This window comes from Panthera leo, chromosome B1, assembly GCF_018350215.1.
Source record: "Panthera leo isolate Ple1 chromosome B1, P.leo_Ple1_pat1.1, whole genome shotgun sequence".
In the NCBI taxonomy this organism is placed as follows: Eukaryota; Metazoa; Chordata; class Mammalia; order Carnivora; family Felidae; genus Panthera; species Panthera leo.
The window spans coordinates 79970914-79988855 of record NC_056682.1 but is presented as its reverse complement, the minus strand read 5'-3'; the positions used below and the strand labels follow the sequence as shown (position 1 = coordinate 79988855).

Below are 17942 nucleotides of genomic sequence, written 5' to 3'. Positions count from 1 at the left end.
AATATGGTGTTTATTGAATAATTACATGAAAGAGAGAGAGAGATTACTATATGTCAGATACTATTCTTTACGCTTTACATAAATTTAAGTCTTTTAATCATCAGAACAACCTAGGAAGTAGGTGCTTTAATCATCCCCACTTTACAGATGAGGAAATTAAGGCATAGCAGGATTAAATGACCTGTCCAAGGCAACAGAGCCAGCAATTACAGGAATGTAATTTGATTCCAGGTCATCTGTCTTCAGAGTCCATGCTAGAATCTAACTGCTGTACAAAATCACCTTAGTCTATGGACCCTCAGCCTTCTCAAAGAATTAGAATTCAGTAAATCACAAGTAAAATTACATGGAACAATAAATACTCCTGGATTGATTTAAAGGCTTTGGTGGATCTAGAGTCCCTCTGGCTCCTCAATAAGAATGCTAGTCCTCATCACAAAGTACTAAACCAGGTAGATCACAATAAGATTAGGCTGTGTCTGCATTAGGTCACAGGCAACAGATGAGGTCCATGATCAAAATTCAAGCCGTTCCAGACTTTAGAAGCTGCATTTTAAATTTCCTTTCTTGTACTGATTTATTGCATTGCTTTTTTGCCACTCTCAAAATTATGACACTGCAGCAGAAGGAAAACGCTAGGATTCTCGGGGTTTTTGGTGGCCTGGACATCAAATACATAGATACATACACATATATGCTTGTTCTATAAATGCTTATTGAGCACCCACTATGTGCTAGGGATTTGCTTGATGCTGTTGGGGATGGAAAGATAAATGACAAGCCACTGCAATCAAGATTTTAAAAAGATGTAAAAATAACTGATAACACAATGACGTAAGTGATTCTAAACGAGAGGCACGGAGCCATGGGTCTTAGGAATCCTGTAATTCTCTGGGGGCCAGAACTAGTCTACAACTTGACCACAATGGATTAAAAGCATTTTTGGAACATATAATTCACTGACTCACAAAAAACACCCACTAGATCTTAGCTTAAAATTCACCAAGCAACCACAGTACTGTAGAGAGGTACAAAGGATGCAAACAAGAGAATGCAATTATGTGGAGGAAGCAAGATCAAAAAGAAGCACCCAGGAAGAACAATTAAAACATGCTTATTAACTCCACCATTAAACCATGGCTCCGACATCCTTCCAGTACACAAGGGGTTTGATATCAGATTCAGGTTAAAGTTTCTCCTGACTTCATTTTAATCTACAGTATCTTATAAAACTTGTCTAGAGTGCCCCTTAGTTTTTTACCCACTCCTGAACAAACCACACATTCCCCCTCACCAGAATTGTTATTAAAGACTGCTAGCCACCCAGGCCCCTCTCTCTATCTACTCCTTGTCTCAGGCCCTTTCATCACTCTGTAAATGCCATCTGCTTCTGTGGCAGGTAAGGTCCCACAAAGATTACTCACGTTAGGTTAAAAGACTCGCGAGACTTCACAGAGCATGCTGTCCTAAAGCTTAAAATAAAGGCAAAAGTTATGGTGCACTGAGAGAAAGTGCATGTCAGCATGGGAACCTGAAGAGCCTTCCAGACACAATTCTCCGGGATTATTCTTCTTTGCTGAAGTAGTTGCTTGCTTGGTCTCTGGATTAAACCGCTAAAATTTTACTATGTATCTTGGCTTTCCAAGACCTGCAGGCAGAAATTCGCAGTAGGGTCTTTTATGCCCCCAGGTCATATTAACCAAGCCAGGCCAACCGGTTCCATCAGGTGAAATCTACTGAAAAACAATCTGGCCTAGGGTTTCACCAGGGGAGTTTTGGACTATAAACAGAACGTCATAAATCATTAGTAAGCTGGTGCGCTTGCCCATTAACCTTAAATTGGCCAAGAGTCAAAGCTAAACATCCAGCCATCCATGGAAATAGCATAGGGCTGCTTCAGTCCAGCTGTAAAATAACTTTACAACAGAGGGGCTCTGGTTGCAAGCAAACAAACTGATTCTGATTAACTTAAGCAAAGAGGAATTTACTTGGAGGAATCTCACATGAGAGGCAAGAGAACTGTTTTTGAGCACAGATATTTAACAAGGTGGTTCCCAGGCAAGGAGGCAGGAATGACAAGATGTTTCCAGGACCTGATGGATTTCCCACCAATTTTCCTGTCCTTTAACTCATTTCAGAATTCAACTGTATGGGGAAGGGGAGATTTCAATAGCTAAAGGTGCACCTGCCTCCCTGTCTAGGGAAGGTTTGGACTCCTGATAGCAGTTGAACTACACTAGGTGAAAGGTAATTCCTGAGAAGAAAATTGACTGTTATCAGAAAGGCAAAATGCATTCTGGGTTATCAAAGCCCAACCAATGTTCACTACCTTTGTAAGTGAAAAGTTTCAGGCAATTCAAGTAAAGTACTTTATGTCTAAGACAACAGCATAAATTCACTTGTTTATGAAAACAGTATTTTCCTCTTCCTATGTTACACCCTCCATCCACCAACACTCACACACATCTATTGTCATTTTAGAAAAAAGTATATACTGGCTGGTATGAAACAAAAAAATAGCTGGTGGTTTTAAAATAGTTTTTCCTGCTATAAAATTGATATATGCTGGGGCATCTGGGTGGCTCAGTCGATTGAGCATCAGGCTCTTGATTTCAGCTCAGGTCATGATCTCACGTTTGTGAGATCAAGCCCTGCATTGGGCTCTGCACTGACAGCATGGATCCTGCTTGGGATTCTCTCTCTCTCCCTCTCTCTCTCTCCCTCCCCTGGTCTCTCTCTCTCTCTCTTTCTCTCTCTCTCAAGATAAATAAATAAACTTTAAAGAAAAAAACTTAAACATGCCTGTTAGAGAATATTTGAAAGTGAAGAAAATGTTAAGGAAAACAGTTAAAATTACTTATAATCTTACCACATAGAGGTAGATTCCTAGAAACATTTTGTTATATTTCCTTCCAGGTTTTATGTTGTTATTACAGTTTTTTCCATACATTTGAATGTATAAACATTCATCTATAACTATATCGTTATATAATTTGGACCATGTAGTTTCTTCAGGGTTTTGTTGGTTTTTTTGCCTCCTTTTTTTTTTAACTTTGTTTCAACAAACATTTTTAAGTCATTACATTTTATTCAGATTTATGATTTCCCCCCTCTATATGCACATGTATTTTTTAAACATTTCTATTTCTGGTGGCTTTTCAAGAGCCACGTAGGATAACGGTAGCTAAAAAAACTGTGAAGAGAAAAATCAACTCTATGACCTAAAGTAACCCTGTAAGAGGGTGCCCGTAATGGGAAGTGGTTGGAAATCAGCCCCGGAGCTTGCCAGGAAGAGGCAAAGAGGGCACAAGCCAGAAGAAATCAAGTGATTTAGCAAGAGCGGGGGTTAGAAAAAACAGCACAGAGTCAAGGAACTGCCCAGCCAGCCAGCCACTTCTGAGAAAGAAAACACTATTAATAACAAAACTCAAGGTTCTGGCATCAATTTAACTCATATCTTAGTCCTCTCCCACCTTCAGGACTCAGTCTCCCACCCACTCACAACTGCTGTATTTGCTGGTGTCTCCATACCCTTCCCGACCCACTAAGGACCTAATTACAACCATGGAAGGTCAGCACATGCACATGCGCTGGGAGACACACATGCACAGAGGGGTTTTCTGAGAACTGAACTGGTGAAGACAGTATGAGGCACCATCATGAGAACCAGCGCTACTCTCCTCCTGGCTCCCTAGTCAGGGCTGTGCCTCATCCAGAGACAGGAGGATGTGTGAAAACTGAAGAACTGGGTGTTTCCCTTTCTTCCTTCTTTTCTTTTTGTCATTCCTTTCTTTCTTTCTTTTCTTTCTCTTTCTTTCTTCCTTCCTCCCTCCCTCTCTCTCTTTCCTTCCTTCCTTCCTTCTTCCCTCCCTCTCTCCTTCCTTCCTCTCTTTTTCTTTCCCTTTCTTCCTTCCTTCTTCCCTCCCTCTCTCTTTCCTTCCTTCCTCTTTTTCTTTCTTTTCTTTCTTTTCTCTTCTTTTTCTTTCTTCCTTCCTCCCTCCCTCTCTTTCCTTCCTTCCTCTCTCTCTCTTTTTCTTGCTTTCTTTCCTCTTTCTTTCTTTCTCCACAATAAAGTGATAACAGGAATATTTTTTCCTCTTCTGGAAATTACTGAGCTCCTTCTGTTGGTTAACAAGGTTAATACTAAGCCTAAACATGAATTAGGCTTCATACAATATGATACATAAGCAGAGCCATCTCGCACCAAACCCACATTATCAATGTGTAATGTCTAGATCCTGGGGGGTAAACTCCTGGTTAGTAACAGCACAGAAGGATCGCAAATTTATTCACACTACAATCATATGTAAAGAAACTACAGATTTCCACTTCCCCCTTTAACTGAGTCTCTTTTTCATAGATCTCTGGAGGGGACCTTAGTCAACCTTGGTCTGGCATAATACCTAAAACTACCCGTTAAGTAAATGCCTTATCTTTTCAGGTCAAGGTCAGTCTCAAATGTCACTCTAGATCATCTCTGGTTTTATTAGCAAGGAATGTGGCCTACATGATCATATGGTGACAGAGGGCACAGGTGGTCCATGGAACCAGGTGGCATCCTCTACATCTTCATGGACTGTTAGGTATAGTGACTTACTCAGGCTGGATGTAAACACTGAGTTGTGAGGACTTCATCTCTGGGCTTCTTGCAGCATCTTCTATGGGAAAACTGTATTGTTTTCAGGCTTCACATTTAGGATTCTGTGGAGCCAGTCCATGTTCCAGGCTTCAGTTTGCCTTTCACGTGTGCTACAGAAACATCAGAGTCTCTGCCTCACCTTCCTTTGCCCTTGGCTGGGCTTTCTGCTCTGCTGTGGGGTCATCACCTTGACCCTTGGCCCACTGGAGCTCCACTGGCTACTGGCCTGTGGGGCTTTCTGCAGATTGAATGTTTGTGTTCCCCCAAACCACCTCCAAAATTCATATGCCAAAATCCTAACTCCCAAGATGATGAAGTTAGGACGTGAGGCCTCTGGAGTTCCTTAGATCATGAAGGTAGAGCCCTCATGAATGAGTTCAGTGCCTTTATAAAAGAGGCTCCAGAGGGATCCCTCACCCCTTCCTCAGTCTTGAGCTCCCCACAGCCTGGCTTACAAAGAGAAGTTAGGAAAATCAGCTTTGAGATTCATGCCTCTCTATGCCATTGGTTCGTTGTTTATTTTATTTTGAGAGAGAAGGAGCACAAGCAGAGGAGCAACAGAGTGAGAAGGAGAGAGAGAGAGAATCCCAAGCAGGCTCATGCTGCCAGCACAGAGCCCAATGCAGGGCTCGAATCCACGAACCATGAGATCATGACCTGAGGTGAAGTCAAGAGTCAGTGCTTAACCAACCAACTAAGCTACCAAGGCACCCCTCTAGGCCACTGGTTCTTAGTGAAGGTAGAATGGCCCACTAGAAGGCAGTTGGGAAAACTGTGGGGTTATTTATGTTGTCACAAAAATCGGGAAGGTGAGTTACCGGCATTTAGTAGAATGAGGTCAAGGATGATCATCATCCTGTAACAAAGGAGGCAGTCCCATAGCGAAAAATCATTCTGTCCAAAGTGTGTACAGGGGGAAAATGTGTTTATAATCTTCTGAGCTTAAAACCTAATTCCAGCCACATCTCTGCATGGTTTAAATATAAACTATATATTTAATTTACATAAACCAACATCAAATTACCAGTAATGCAACTTAACACCTAAGTGAGGAGAGATCATTCTTTGCCTTGTTTGAAATATTACAAAGAGTTTGTCACTATTTCAAAAAGTCGCCAAGAGCAGTACTACTCACAGCACGTAAGTCATGCTGCTACGTGGCTCTGCATGGTTAGCTGTCACCCCCAGGGCGGTTGTGGAGGCACAGCATCCAGGGTGCAGTGGTAGCCAAGCTGCATATGAAATGCATTGTAAGTCTGATTCTTTTTCCTATTTCTCCCTGCTGTTTCAATTGGAGCTCTACACTGCTGTCGGAAGAATGGAGAAGATAGCTTATGTGAACTTAAAATTTAATTTTAAGATAATAAAGAGGGAATAAAAATATTTGTCATCTAAAGAGGCTGGAATCAGATAAAGTTAAGTGCCACTGCTCTTGGCATCCCCACCCTCCCTTTTCGTATCGAGCACTTACTATGTGTCAGATGCTAAATGTTTTCCAGACTTGCTCTCCTTTACTTTTCTCAACTATCCCGTGAGGCAGACATTATCATCCTTGTTCTACAGATGATGGAACTGAAGCCTAGAGAATCTAAGTAAACCAGAAGGTGGAAAAGCTCAGATTCAAATTCAAGTCTGACCACAAGGCCTGGCATCTTAACCATTTCACATATTCAATATAAAGAAAATGAAAAAAGACCATCTTTTGTAAATTTTACTGACAATTACATTTCTAGTTACATAGTTTAATAACCTGTCCTTTGAAAATATTTATGAGGCAATTAAAAGGAGCAGCAACCAAGAATGAGAGTCTTCTGTTTTAACGAACCTTCTGTGGAATCCTTTATGAACTGTGATACCAAATTACCTTACTTACTATATCCCTGTGCTCTGATAACCTCCTGAAGGTTTTATGTGGGAAAAATACTAATCCTTACAATGTAAGTTATCAGCTAACAATTTTATAATGCGATAGAAGAGAGACTTTCATCCAAGAAACCCAAAGTACTTTAGCAGCACTGGTCCTATATGAAAAACAGTCCTACCTGCTAATGACAAAGAAAGATAATGAGTGCTTATCCACCCACGCTGTCCCCTGACAGAAGACTCAGATCATGGAGCACCTAAAAAGTACTCATCCAGTTTCAGAGAAGGGTTTTGGTCAGAAGCTGTCTTGTACCTAGGCTGACAGAGAACCTTGGCTGATAAAAAAGGACAAGGCTGATTGCTTTTCATCAAGCGCCTGCTATATACTCATCACTTTAGTTATGTTATTTCTCTAAAACCCCATGACAACCTATGTGTCAGGTGTCATAAACCTCATTGTACAGATAAAAACATAAGGGCTCTTACGAAGTTGTAAGTGGCCCAAGCATCTAATTAACAGAGTGTACCAGCTGGGATTTGAGCCCAGCTATGTGCCATTATGGTTGCTTTTACTCAACCTCAAGTGTGGGGGGATCTTGAACCCCACCACAATTACTATGTCATAGAGGAGCTTTGGAGTGGGTGGGGGAGGCTTTGGATTAAACCTCCAGTTAAGTTTTTAGACACCTCAGAAGTCTAATTTCTAGGGAAATGTCCCCAACTGTGTTCAACAGACTAGAATGTAGCTGGAATCCAAGAAGATGACATGCCACTTCGGTGGTGGGAAAGTTTCTTGCAAAATCCATCAGTAACAGGAAAGCTTGAGTATGCTCTTTAATAAAATGCGAAATGATGGGGCAGGAAATTCCCAGAACTGTTTCCCTACCTTCCACCATTCTTTTTATTTTTTGTGTTGCTGTTAGGTTGTTCCCATGTCCTAGAAAACCCATGTCACTGCTGAGAAACTCTTCTTCAAAAGCAGCTATGACTTTCATATTCTCATCACCTTCTTCATTTGTTCTGAGACAGAGCCTTACAAAGTTAAACTGAAAATAAAAAAGGTAAATATAAAGGCAGCAGCCACTGGGTGTCACTGATTTACCACTTGAATATACCTTGTCCCACATTTCTATCGCAGGAGAAAACCTGGTCTTTTCAGTGGAATATTTTGAAACCTTTCATGTTCTTGAGTGCTCAAGATAAATATAGAAGAGTTTGAAATAGAAGAGTCTTATGACACTGAAAAGACATTGTTCTCTGTTGTAAACTATTCATAACTGTAATAATAGTCCCATTTTAGAGATGGATACAGTGAAACAGAGCAAGCTAACATCAAGGATGGCAGAGAACACATTCCTGAATTTTATCTTTTAAACTGAGACCTCAATGGTTTATTTTAAGATACTTCTCTAAAGCCAGGGACACAGAACCTATTACCTTTTCCTTGTCCCCACCTCCCAATTCTATACCTAAGAAGAGAAAAACGAAATCATTTTAGAACATCTGAACATCTGGGGATTGAGATTATGTTCCAAGCTCCTACAAACGGTGTCGGAAGTTATACAATTTATCAGCTATCTATTCTGAGTCTGGGACATTCATAGCGCTATCTCATTTAATGCTCACCACAAAACAGCTCAGAGGTTGTCCTTACCCCCAAATGAAAAAAACTAGAGATCAGAGAGGGTAAACAACTTGTCTAAGATCACAAAGGAAGCAAGATAAAGATTTCAGATTTAAACCCCCATTTTTGGTCCCCCATGCCATGCTCATTCTGTCACCCTGGGCCATATCTCTTTAGAAATGCTATCTTTACTTTGGACATATCCCTTTCAAAACCACCTAATGTTGTTCCACACCTTTGGTTGACCAAGTAGTAGATGATAAAGACATTACATACAAGACAACGGTATGTTTTGTGTTTTAGGATTATTTCCCAGATAATTGCTGAGGGGATCACTTATAGTCCCTCACTGCACAAAAATTACAAATCCTCCCCCTCCCCAAACTCCTCAAGGTGATGTTCTGGCCTGGGATTTAGTTTCTCCAGATATCCCGCTGTCTAAGCAAGCTATTAGCTCTTTCTATAGTGGATGTGTTCCTGCTCTCATTTTCGGTTTAACAATACTCATCCATCTGGGTAATCCTTCTTTAGGTTAAAGAGTGGTGGAGAGCTTTGGGGTTGTTTATCTTCCAAATAGGTAGAGCAACAGCCCAGCAAAGCTATAAGCTCATAAGCTTCCTGATTCTTCCTTGCCAAAACAATTAAGCTCAGAGCCAGAGGCTTTCTCTGCGGGAGATAAGATAGTATGTCCACATCACCATTAACTCCTGCCAAGTTCCTGCTCTGCAAAGAAGCCAGCTTTCTAGTTGGTGGCCTTCTGATGCCTCACCTCCCTGAATCACACCTCAATTGTGGATCTTCCCTTCCTTTAACCCAAAGTCAAAACACCATGACTTCTTTGCTTTCCACTTTCTCACCCCAAATCCTTGGGTTTCTTTTCAGACCTGGTTATGGGGGCAACTTTTCTACTGACCCCATATAATCTGGCAAATAATCTCATCACTTTGTATTTTAAAAAAGAATGTTTCTAAAGTAAAACTCTTGTTTTCCTTTCCAGTCTTCATTTTAAGGAAGCAGTAATATTTTTCTTGTACTCAGCAATTCCCAGGTGTCTGGGGGATAAAAGGAACCTTTTCTTCCTTTCTTCTCCCCCTGGTGGTTGCTTTTTCTCCTACTCCTTTCACCCCAATCTGCTGGATAACAACATCAAAATACACCTGGGAAACACACACAACTCAAGCTCCAACTCTTGATGACCACTTACGAAACAGAGATGAAGTAACTCTACAAAATATGACATCTAGTTGAAACTTGATTCTCTTTTCTTTATTAAAAATAATATTCTTGATATCTTAAGATATCTTAAGATATATCTTATATCTTTATCTAAACTTTATCTTAAAACTTAGACTTACAGTAAAAAATGCAAACAATATGTATTTTTAATGACGGGCCTCTCTGCTGCCCACAGGAACCTGGTTGTTGGCTGGAGTACAGGTATGAATGATCAAGAAGTGTGGGGAAGGAGTTGTACATACTTGTAACATATTACACGCTAGGGCCTCTGCGCACAGACAGAGAAAGATTTGGCCTCTTTTTGCCCTAAATTTTTAATATTAGCATCTCCCATCTTGTTCCGCTTTCAAGTCAGCTGGCCTTGTAGAAGTATCAGTAAGGCTCTGTATAAGCTGGCCCCACCACCACCATCTCCAAATCTTCCCTCGGTTAACCTCTGCAGAGCACTATCCTCACTCCAGACTTAGATGCCTTATACTGTGCATCACTTCATTCATCCTACACACATATGCTAAGTGACCAGTCTATTCTAGGCCCTGACTTCACATTTTTACTTCTGGGTAATGCTCCCCACCCCCTCTTCAGTCTTCTAATGGCACTACTGGTGAAGGAAGTGGTTCAAAGTCACATAACCAAGAATGGGCAGAGGGAAGATTCAGAGCAAAAGTGGAAGCTGTGAACCAACACATGGTGCCAGCTCTGGGGTCTATTACACTTAAATCAGGAGGCCTTTTCCTCTCCCATTCCCGTTCTTTCCTTTCTTCACCTAATAGTTCTCCTGAAAGACAAAGTCAATTGAAAATAAAACAGAATGAAGTACCTTAAGCTAGTGGATAGTTGAAACGAGGAGGCATTAATACAGATGAGTGTTTTGCTTTCTTAAAATCAATGAATACTACATACAATCTGACATGCAGTCATCTCTGCATTTATATCTCCATGATATCCCCTTCCTTTGCCATTGTATGTCAGCCATCCATCATTACGAAGATCAGCGTAATTATCCAGGGAAAGAAAGCCATTTTAGGAAAATATGTTCATTTGGAGAACATGCCTCCTGAACACAGGTAGTGGGTCTCATTCCCTTTCTGGGATCAGGGCAGGATGAGAGCATGAGGGGAAATAACTGAATCTTCGTTTTTGGCAAGGTCTGTCATCAAAATTCTCTCACTTTCATAATCCACATGAACAATTGATTTATTTTTCACTGTTGGCATAATTATACTTGTATGCATGTTGGTAGTGTGTAGGAAGACCAACAACACATTCCACGTATTCCTGTATTACCATCTGGACCGTCTTTGGCTGACCCTAGTTGTAGGCACACAGCCCTTGCTGTGCCTCCATCAGGCACACAGCCTAGAGACACTCTAAGGAATTTTCCTCCAGAACCACCACAGTCAGTCAACACAACCAGAGCTACCTGTCCCTGATGGGGACAGGTCTACGCCTCTGGGAAACCAGGAACAAGCCACCTGCCCAGACACTCCAAGGCAGAAGCATCTAGCAGACACAATCTCAGATTAACGCCCCCCTCACCAGCTCTCAAGCTGACTTCAGACACCTGGGTATTTCCCTTGAGGGGGTGCAACGTTCCTGAAGGTAGTGCAATACAAGGACAATGTGTGCAGCAGACAGAGCAAGCTCTCCTATTCCTTCTCCCTGCTCCAAAAATGCAATATATTGTCCTCCATAGAGGACGTGTCATATACTAAACTGACAAGAAAAGATACTACACTTGATCTTAGCCAAAAGGCTGAGAAGCGATCCACAGGAACAACTGAAAAGGTGAAAGTTTTCCAAAGCTGTGGGCGCAATAAGGCATTGTCTGCAGAGAAAGAATTCCAACCTCTGCCTACATAAAGAGAATTAATGAAAATCAGAGTATGTACTTTAAGGAACATATTAGGAAGCTTTGGCCGAGGTGAAGAGTGTTCTCTGTCTCCTTATTACAGTGTTACGGCCATTGTCTCATTTCCTGACAAATTGTAAGGGAACATTTCCCACTGACAGTACACACTGCCCTCTGAGAGTAACTTGTGTCCTCAGGATGCTGTAAATGTGACAGGGGAATCCAGATGTTCAGTCCGTGGGAGGTTCATATCAGAACATAGCCATCTCAGCACAGACACCTCACTGTCTCATCGAGGTGCTGGGCATGAGGCCAGAACAAGCGAGACAGGTGAAGGCCCCACCAGGCAATCCCCACCACGTGGGTCTCCTATCTTGCATCCTTACCCTCGCTGAAGAGTTTCACAGGCCAGCAAATTCATCCCCACCCACCAGACCTCCCCTTCCGGCATCACTTCTGCTCAGGGAGCAGGGAGGTTGCAGAGGTAGTTGGTCCTTGTTGATCCTTAAAATAAGGACCGTGGTCACTAGTGAGAATGGAGCCATGCACAGCATCTCCAGCTAACTTGCCTCCATTCCTCTTGACTTGAGCTTGCCTTGCTAGCCAGAAACCCCTCAACCCCTGCTGACCGAACAGGACTTTTCATCTCCCTAAAGCATGGAGCTTAAAGAATTAGTTGTAATTTCACCAATCAGAGGAATGATATAGAGGTGTCATCAACTAGCAAACCACACATGTGCCCTGACACAACAGTAAGACCACCTTTATGCTGCCAGTGCAATTGGCGCCTGGCATATACTCGGGTAATTATGCCCAGAACTCCAAAGAAATATGTAAAACAAATGATTTCTTTTAACCTGCCATCAAACCAACAAGCAAAAGACGCCTTTGTTAGATGTCCTCAAACATTTGATTTCCTGTTTAAACACATCACTCAACACATTATGTGGTGGGATATAAGATAGAAACAGGGAGCAGGGCTGAGCCCTGCCATCTGGAGTAACACACTTCAAGGAGATGAAGTTTGCAGACGGCATGCTGTTTATGGGACAGGAAGGGTCTCTGGATTTTCTTTAGGTCCTTATTCTCCCCTCCCCCAGGACCGTGATATAGGTACTTCTTGTGCCTTACCTGAAGCAGAACAAAAAAGGAAAAGAGAAGAGTGGGGAAAAGGGGAAGTGGTACAACTTTGTCTTCCTTGTAGTAGTTTTTCTTTATTCTAGTGGAAAGAAGAACAATTTGGAAAGATGCATTATAATCGTGCAATTGCTAACTGAGCAGTTTGAGTCATCACAGAACTCCCACTCTGTTACGAAGAACCCAGAACTATGGAAGCCTGATGCCAAACTGGCCTGAAGGAGAAGCCTGAAGAAGTCTGACCCCCTAAAGGAGTCAGGAGGATGTTTTTAAGGTCATCAAGTTCTAGGAAGAAAGCCGAGCTTAATTAAGCTTAATTCGTGGTGAGAAATCATTCCTTAGACCTGGTTTTCTTTGAAAAACATACTCCTCACTTACACTCATCTTTATGCTAGGATGAGCTTCATGATATTAGCAACATTCACTCTGGCACTACGCTCGGCCAGAGCACAGACCTTACCTTGGCGTCTATTTATGTATGTATGTAGCAGTACTGTTTTCCTATTCAGGACACCAGATCCTATTCAAACAGCCATGGATTTTAGGAATTAAAACTTCTATAGGCTAAAGCCACAATCAGAAACATTTTAAATGATGTTAAAGTTCAAATCTAATCACTTATTACCTGAATTTGTTGTTCTGATTGCTGTACTTGGATAAATACAGTCCCGAGACCTATTTAGTGTGCCAGTTTTGTTTCCCTCATAACATTCAATTCAACATATAGTAAAACAAAACAAAACAACAACAACAAAAACATGATACAACAAGAAGTAGAATGTCCGGAAATAAATATAAAATATTGAAAGTGTTTTTTTTAACATTTATTTACTTTTGAGAGATAGAGCGAGACAGAGCACGAGCAGGGGAGGGGCAAAGACAGTGGGGGGGACACAGAATCTGAAGCAGGCTCCAGGTTCTGAGCTGTCAGCACAGAGCCCAATGCAGGGCTCGAACTCAGAAACTCATGAGATCATGACCTGAACCGAAATCGGACGCTTAACCAACTGAGCCACCCAGGCGCCCCTAATATAAAATATTTTAAATAATATAAAGCATCAGGCCAAATAAAAAAAAATATTGATGATAACTATGATGAAAACAAAGGTCAGGGCAGAAGAGAAACAAAGAGGTTCCAATGCGAAAAAATTTTTAAATTTTTTGTAATGTTTATTTTTGAGAGAGAGAGAAAGAGAGAGACAGAGCTTGAGTGCGGGCAGGGCAGAGAGAGAGAGAGAGAGAGAGAGGGCGACGCAGAATCCAAAGCAAGCTCCAGGCTCCAAGCTGTCAGCACAGAGCCCAATGTGGCACTTGAACTCATGAACTCACACACTCACAAGATCGTGACCTGGGCCAAAGTCAGACACTTAACCGACTGAGCCACCCAGGCACCCGAGTGCAAAAATTTTTAAATGTCCTTTCCTAGTTAGGTGAGAAAACAATATTTTGTGTAAAAATAGCCTTGTCCAACAATTGATTTTATGTTTCTTTTTGGAAAAAGATGAATTATCTTTTTCAAAACATTCCACACATACACAAAAACAGCCACTCCCAGATGCATGTAGTAGAACTTGGTATTTGTGTCTCAGAAATTACAATCTCATAAAGAGGGTGGTTTTGCTACTAGTGAGACTGAGTTCTTAAAATGGCCAGCTAAGCTGCTGCAGTCCAGATGTATTTTTGTCTTCCTCTATCTCTATTGTGAATTATTTAAAGCAGCCTACTCCACAGTTTGAATTTGGCCCACATTTTAAATCAAGTTCACCAAAATAACATGCTCAATGTACTAATTTCCATTTAATAGAAATATTTCTATAAATTTCTAATACCACTGAAAGGCAGTATGAAGCAAAGCACAAAAATATGTCTAAAAACACACTTTATCCCAGGAGAAATTAATCTTTATACAAAAATATCATGCAAATATTTATTTGCAAAGAATTCCAAGCATGTCTCTAGAAAACCACATTTATAAACAAACTAGTGGGGCTATTTAAAAAGACTCTCCACCAAATTGGTGGTTCTTTCATGTTTTTTAAATTACTTTTATAGAAATGTATTGTGTATGAAGGACCTACATGATTTTTGACTGGATAGGGCATTTTCATTTTTAAAAAGTAAAGATGTGTAGAGTATTACTACAATTTATTGGGACCAATTCTTCCCACAGCCAAGCTATCTCCTACAGGGACAAATTTTCTAGAAAAATAAATGAAGCAAATTGGAAAAGAAGGAAGATCATAGAATCTCAAACCTGGATGTTCACCTCTGCCTTTTCTAAATTACTAGGAACATTTTCAGGTCACACAGGAATTCATGGGCCCTCCTAGGGGTCTTTGGTTTCATGATACTGGTTTGTAAGTCTCTCAGTCTGCTCCAAGGCAATTCTAAGCAAAATCTTAAAGTATGCCTCTGTGTTTGAGAATACCCGTGTCATTTTCCTTGGCTCTACCTTAATTTCTATTTGTGCAATGACCTTGTAAAAATTATAACAGGCACCCATCCAACCAACACATCCATCCACACCCAGCCAATTTATATATAAATACAAATTTGTATTTTTGTACACATTAGATTTACTCTGCTGTATTTTGACAGTGTTGTCTTGTGATATCATACAGATTAACGTTTCTGTGATATCATACAGATTGTTTCTTTTTTTTAATTTTTTTTAATGTTTATTTATTTTTGAGACAGAGAGAGACAGAGCATGAACGGGGGAGGGTCAGAGAGAGAGGGAGACACAGAATCCAAAGCAAGCTCCAGGCTCTGAGCTGTCAGCACAGAGCCCAATGTGGGGCTTGAACTCACAGACCATGAGATCATGACCTGAGCTGAAGTCAGATGCTTCACCGACTGAGCCACCCAGGTGCCCTACAGATTAATGTTTCTACTAAAGAGAGTGACTATTTCTGCAATAGTTACCTGGGGGAGAGGAAAGTCCTTAGAAAAATTGGACCTTGGAAGACAGACCTTAAATTTAAGGCTGGTGGTGTTCTCCAGCCTGAACAATTGCCCAAACTAGAAACTAATGGGGGAGGCAAAATTTTACCTCACCCTCTTAGGGTTCTTTTTGGCTGACCTGAGAATCAAATTGACATAGGATAAATCAACAGGAGAAAGGCATATAAATTCATTTATTACAAGTTTTACAGAATGTGGGAGGCTTCATAAGGAATGAAGATCAAAGAAATGGCAAAACCTATTTGATTTTTTATATTAGGTTGAACAGACAAGCAATTCTGGAAAAGTGACTGAACTATGTGCAGAGGCCAAGGGAAGAGAATTATTTTCACAAGGTCTGTTTGTGTAGAATTCTCCATCTCAACTTCTCATCCTTGATGGTAAGAATGATACTTTTATTTTGGTACAGGGAGGACATCTTTCATACAGGAATTTTATGTCCTGCTTTTAAGAAAAATAAGGAGGGTCAGAGTGTTTTTCTTGTATTTGCTGTCACTCATGTGCCTTTAGCTTAAAATAGCCAATATGTGGCATATTTTGGAGTTGCATGTTCTGAACTCCTTCAAGATCATAAATCACACACATTCAGCACTTCCATTTAGATATCTAAACAGCATCTTCAATTCAGTGTGTCCATACTTAAACATGCTCTGTTGACTGCTTCCCCCATGTCAGTTGATGGCAACCGTTCCCAGTGGCTCCAACCTAAAGACTCAATACTTCCCTTTTTTTCTTACTCATATTCACTGGAAATCTACGGGCACCACCTTCAAAGTATATCCAGAGTCTGGCCCCTTTCTACCATCTCCCTTGCTCTCACCCTGCTATGATGCACTTGTCACAACTGGATTATTGAGACACCTTCCACACCAGCTCTTCAGCATTTACCGTGTTTCCCTATAGTCTATTCTCAGCACAACAACCCAAACCATTCTGATAAAAATGAAGTTCAAATCATGCCACACCTCTGTGAAAAGCCCTCCCGTGATTGCACATTTCACTCTGGAAAAGCTAAAGTCCTTACTGTGGCCTCAAGGCTCCTATGACCACTTTTTCCTGGTCCTCCCCTCCTAGCCCACTCCCCTCTAGCCACACCGGCCTCTGCACCCTTCCTCTAATGAGCCGGGCATGCTACCAACTCTAGGTGCTGGCTCTTTCCTCTGCCTGGAAAACTCCTCCCACCCCCATATGTTCACGTGGTTAATTCCCATAAGTCCTTCAAATCATGTCTCATCAGATTTCACCTTCTCTGTGAGGCTTCCTCATATTACTCTATTGTGTATTGCAGAGAGAGCACAAACACACAAACTCCTTGCTGGCATTTCCAACTTCCCTTAAACTGTTCTATTTTTCTCCATGGCACTTATTTCAATCTAATAAAACTTATTTATTAGGTTTTGTTATTGACTGCTTGCTGCTTGATGAGGGTGAGGTTTTTTTTGGTTTTGGTTCTTAGGCTTCCTGATGTATGGCATCGTCATACCATAGAGTGGGTGCTCAATGAACAACTGTTCAGTGAAGGGATATGAGCAGAACAGATGTGATCTCTTGCCATCAAGAAGGTTACAGTCCACAGGAGTGATAACTCTTTTCTCTCTAGGCTTCCTTTTGTGCTCATGACCTCGATGAACCTAGATGGGACTGAAAGTGCCAGAAGATGCTCTGAGGTGAAGGAGGAAGGATGGCCTATTCCTTCCATGAGCAGCTATACTGAAGCTGCTAGACCATGACTTGGAGAGAAAGGAGTTATTCCCCTTTTCCCCCCAGTTTTATTGAAGTATATCTGACAAAACTGTAATATATTAGTATACAACATAATGATTTGATACACATATACCTTTTGAAAGGGTCCCTCCCTTTCACACATTTATCTGTGTGTGTAAGAACACTTCTACTCTCTTGGAAAATTTTAATTGACTAATACAGTATTATCAACTATAGTCACTATTTTACACATTATACCCTCAGATATTATTTAACTTATAACTGAAAGTTTGTACCTTTTTAGCAACTTCTCTCTATTCCCCACCCCAATTAGCTCCTGGCAATCATCATTCTACTCTCTGTTTCTATGAGTTTGACTTTCCCCTTGCCCCCAGATTCCACATACAGGAGGACTCTCCAGGGTACAACAGGGTCAAGTCAGAGGGGAGCTGCCTTACAGTCATTCCCGTGGCAGTCTCTCTCTGAGGTCACTCTTGGGAATGAGTCAGATTTTCCTCAGGTTGCTGGTAGGTTTCCCTAAAGCCTCCATGACACATACTACAGGCAATGACGCCCATCTCCATCTGCTTTAACTGCACCTCCTATAGTGTCTTATATATCCACCCCAACCTTGGCAAAACTTCTGCTGTCTCAGGGAAGGTGTTTTCAATGAGCCATTAGGAAGTACAATCAATACTTATCAATCCAGTGGTTCTTTGATGTAGAGCTATACAGTGATGTGAACTATCTCAGGCAATCTAGGAGAGATCTATTGGGTAAAGAGAGTCCTCCAGATCCCCTCAGCGAGCTCTCATAGATAAATAATGACTTTGTCAACTCAACTAGGCCCCTTCTCTATGTGTTGCCCTCCTCCGGGAATTCATATTTGGTGCTTAGTATGACAGAAAATATTAACAGTCTGA

General features: G+C 41.2%; 1 long non-coding RNA gene and 1 other non-coding gene across 2 annotated transcripts in view; both read right to left on the bottom strand.

The window, feature by feature from the left end:
* LOC122216974 overlaps positions 1-17942 on the bottom strand; it is a 116416-nt gene that overhangs the window by 57425 nt on the left and 41049 nt on the right. The window lies entirely within an intron of this gene.
* On the bottom strand, positions 10943-11130 carry LOC122218858. The gene has a single exon (XR_006202166.1). It is a non-coding gene; the product is annotated as a U2 spliceosomal RNA (small nuclear RNA).